Consider the following 4,961-nt stretch of genomic DNA (forward strand, 5'->3'; position numbering starts at 1 on the left):
CACTCGGTCCTCTTCTTTTAGGAACGGGGTTGATTCGCTTTTGCTTTTGCTTTTTGTTTCATTTTGGTGATTTTTTTTTATTTTATTTTGTTTTCTTTTTCTTTTTGTTCTTTTCTGCATGCAGAGATCAAGAGGTGGTCGGAAGAATTTCAAGTACAAATTCAATTGGCTGGAAAGAACCCCGTCTTTCTAACACATCCACATTGTTTGCTGTACTAGGGTTTTTTCTTTTTTTTCTTTTGCCTTTAATGTTACCCATTTCCACTTTCTTGGATCCTTTTATCCTGGCATAATTAATACTATATATATATATATATATATATATATATATATATATATATTAATTCTTTGAATTTCAACTCTGAAATTCTAACTGCTCTATCTCTCTCCCAAAACCAGAGACGTGGATTGAGTCTTCTATGGTCTCGTTTTGATTCTTAGATCGGGAATCTTCCTGCGAACACTGAAGATCCTGTTTCCAAATTGAGTCTGTATAGTTCAATAAAGATGCTCTTGGCCAACCAGTTGTGTGGACATCTAGTATTCCTGCAGGAGGCTAGAAGACACAAGAGTGGAGAAAGGATTTAATACTTCAGATGGAGTAAGAGCTACCTGTCGTGTGCGATCAAGTATGGCGTGGCCATTGATGTAGCAGGCAGGATGTTAGAAACACAGTAAGATGAGAGCATATTTGGGGTGCTGAGCTATGACTAAGATCAACTAGCAATTGAGTTAGGGCAGATTTAGAGGTGTTGAGGAGGGAGTAAAAAGGACAGCTTGCTATTTGTTAGAGGCTTAAAAAAAACCTGAAATGGAGCTAAAGCACATCAAAAGTTCCTCAGCGTATGTGGATTTCAAGTGCATTGTGAGGGAACCTGATCAGCTCTGGTAGCTTGGACTTCCTGGAGCTTAAAGTGAGGCAGTAGGAGCAACCTTCTGCAGAGTCTTATGAGAGCAATCCATGACCATAATGAGCGTGTCATGGTCAATACATGACAATAATGGTCAATCCGTGAGCAATCCATGACCATAATGAGCGTGTCGTTGTCAATCCATGACAATAATGGTCAATCCATGAGCAATCCATGACCATAATGAGCGTGTCGTGGTCAATCCATGACAATAATGGTCAATCCATGAGCAATCCATGACCATAAAGAGCGTGTCGTTGTCAATCCATGACAATAATGGTCAATCCATGAGCAATCCATGACCATAATGAGCGTGTCATGGTCAATCGATGACAATAATGGTCAATCCATGAGCAATCCATGACCATAATGAGCGTGTCGTGGTCAATCCATGACAATAATGGTCAATCCATGAGAAATCCATGACCATGATGAGCATGTCATGGTCAATCCATGACAATAATGGTCAATCCATGAGCAATCCATGACCATAATGAGCGTGTCTTGGTCAATCCATGATAATAATGGTCAATCCATGACCATAATGAGCGTGTCGTGGTCAATCCATGACAATAATGGTCAATCCATGAGCAATCCATGACCATAATGAGCGTGTCATGATCAGTCTATGACAATAATGGTCAATCCATGAGCAATCCATGACCATGATGAGCGTGTCATGGTCAGTCCATGACAATAATGTCAATCCATGAGCAATCCGTGACCATGATGAGTGTGTCATGGTCAATCCATGACAATAACGGTCAATCCATGAGCAATCCATGACCCTAATGAGCGTGTCGTGGTCAATCCATGACAATAATGGTCAATCCATGAGCAATCCATGACCATAATGAGCGTGTCATGGTCAATCGATGACAATAATGGTCAATCCATGAGCAATCCATGACCATAATGAGCGTGTCGTGGTCAATCCATGACAATAATGGTCAATCCATGAGAAATCCATGACCATGATGAGCATGTCATGGTCAATCCATGACAATAATGGTCAATCCATGAGCAATCCATGACCATAATGAGCGTGTCTTGGTCAATCCATGATAATAATGGTCAATCCATGACCATAATGAGCGTGTCGTGGTCAATCCATGACAATAATGGTCAATCCATGAGCAATCCATGACCATAATGAGCGTGTCATGATCAGTCTATGACAATAATGGTCAATCCATGAGCAATCCATGACCATGATGAGCGTGTCATGGTCAGTCCATGACAATAATGTCAATCCATGAGCAATCCATGACCATGATGAGCGTGTCGTGGTCAATCCATGACAATAATGGTCAATCCATGAGCAATCCATGACCATAATGAGCATGTCATTTTCAATCCATGACAATAATGGTCAATCCATGAGCAATCCATGACCATAATGAGCGTGTCGTTGTCAATCCATGACAATAATTTTCAATCCATGAGCAATCCATGACCATAATGAGCATGTCATGGTCAATGCATGACAATAATGGTCAATCCATGAGCAATCCATGACCATAATGAGCGTGTCATGGTAAATCCATGACAATAGTGGTCAGTCCATGAGCAATCCATCACAATAATGAGCGTGTCATGGTCAGTCACCTTGACCATGAGAGTTAGAGCTGACCCACTTGTATCTTTTGATTATATCCGTTTCTTCTTTGTGACCTTTTAGTGTTCCGTTTGCTCAAAACTCTTACTGAAAAGGGTAAAATGATTCTAAAGGCTACTCTTTCTTGCCAAATATTCGTCTGAGATTAATTAAACCCCAACGATAGAGGGAATATGTGAGGAATTTTTGCATAATATAAGGTCAATGTCAAATGTACTTCTTATATGGATCTTTGCAGTAGGATGTTGCATCTTTACCCTAGAACTTTATCAAGATACATTTTTTATATTTATTTTTTCAGGCATCTGCAGATACATCCTTTTGAGGAATGAATCCTTCTCACTGGAGACCATAGAGATGACCTGCATTTCAATGAAAATTAAACGTCACTTCAACACATCAAAGCAAAATATCAAAGTGAGAATGGAATAAATTTATTAGGACAGTGTTTTGCAAACAACTTCTTTCACAAACAGCCTTGGAAGGAGAGTTCTGAAATTTTGCATTTCATATTTGACCTTGCTGGGACTCGGACAGAATCAAGTCACAACTGTTTGGGACTTTATAGGCCACTAAGCACTATAAACAGAGCTGAATGCATCATATGCTCTGCCGTCTCTGTTAATGTGGCTACAGTGCAGAACAACTGTAATAAAGCTCTTCATCTGTTTTTCAAACATCATCCTCATACAAGTGTGGACGTCTGTGGGTTGCTGGATGGAGAGGTTGAGAACATTGGCTGAGAGCTGCAAATGCAGAAGTGGGATGGTACATGCTTGGGGCGTGAAAGGCCTGTGTGTAGATCATAAACAACTTCACAACATTCATTGCTTTAATAATCATTAGGAAGTGGACTTCTGTAAAATGACCTCAGCAGACCAGCATGGCAGAGAAACGGTAACTGATTCCCTGGAGATTTAAACGCACTGGATTGTGAAACATGGACTTAGAGGTAGAGACATGTCAGCACATGAAGGCCGGATAATCAAACGTCTGTTGTCTCTCTTTTTTTTTTTTCAGAGCTGGGGACCGAACTCAGGGCCTTGCGCTTACTAGGCAAGCGCTCTACCACTGAGTTAAATTCCCAACCCCACCTCTGTTGTCTCTTAAGCTTCCCTACCCCATGGTTTGAGGCAAACAGCATCAGATTTTTGCACTGAGGAATAGAATAAAAGCCAATTTGTTGAAAATCCCAATCATAAGAAAATACTGACATCCTCCATGACACACATCATCTCTCAGGTGCGCTGGCCTCAGCATGACTGAATGACAGCTGTCAGCACGGGATTTACGGACACCCCTTTCATACCTGCAGAGCTCCAATCTGCTTCAGCCACGTCATCATCTCCCCATGCTGTTGCAGGTAGATTAGATCACTGTGTCTGCCTATGCAGACTTTCTCTACATATAAAGGCGCAAGGAACTGCTCTCACTCCAGTGAGCTGGTGTGAGTAATCTTGAATCTCATTGGTGTTGTTAGTGGCTGTGATGTCTTCAGATCCCAGAAGACCATGTTTGCAAAGGAGTTGATTGAGGACGTCTTGGGTATTTCTGTAATAGGGGCAGGTGGGATCGATGAACAGGTCGGCCTTCCCAGACTGGATCTTGCAGTTCACATACACCTGAGCCAGGCTGACAGGGTGCAGCTTCCCAGACAAGAATGTTGAGTTGAAGATACTGGTCTGTTTGAGAATCGCAATCCCAATGTATTCTTAACCATGCATTCTACTTGAATCCCCATAGAAAACACGGAAGAAAGAAGCTTTTACTTTTCATGTTTGCACTCACAAGGCTACCAAACCCTCACAGACATTAGACCCTGCATTCTGAAGATTTATCCGTATATCAGTGACCAGATGAGACATCTAGCCTTTTGGACTAATAAACTAATGGATTCTAGGACTTTACAAATAGTCAACCATTGTTACAGTATGTGTTCCATAGTCTGTGGTCATTGTGACTAGTCCGATTCCTCTGTACAGAGAGATTCATCCTTTACTATCTCTTGAGGAAAACCAAGTACTACACCAGGAATCTAGAGAAGACCTTTTACAGCAGTTTGTCTCTAGCAAGAGTTTCAGCTCAGTTACAAGTTTCCAATGATCTCATTCCCTTAGTCTGATTTTCATACGATGCTTTGATACAGTCCTTCTTATTTTCTATATTTCTTGGCAATGGAATTAAAATAGCAATAGTAGGGGCTGGGGATTTAGCTCAGTGGTTAGAGCGCTTACCTAGGAAGCGCAAGGCCCTGGGTTCGGTCCCCAGCTCCGGAAAAAAGAACCAAAAAAAAAAAAAAGTAGCAATAGTAACCTATCAATGAAGTGCACAAAAATTTATTTGCATGAGTGCAGCATGGAGAAGGATTGTAGGATAAACAAGAATTGGAAAGCAAGATGGCCTTCCTTCTGAGGACCAAGACCAGGAAACCT

General features: G+C 41.2%; 1 pseudogene; it reads right to left on the reverse strand.

Moving 5' to 3' along the window:
- Window positions 3,833-4,154, reverse strand: LOC134486266 (glutaredoxin-1-like; annotated as a pseudogene).

Source organism: Rattus norvegicus, chromosome 3 (genome assembly GCF_036323735.1).
Source record: "Rattus norvegicus strain BN/NHsdMcwi chromosome 3, GRCr8, whole genome shotgun sequence".
Lineage (NCBI taxonomy): Eukaryota > Metazoa > Chordata > Mammalia > Rodentia > Muridae > Rattus > Rattus norvegicus.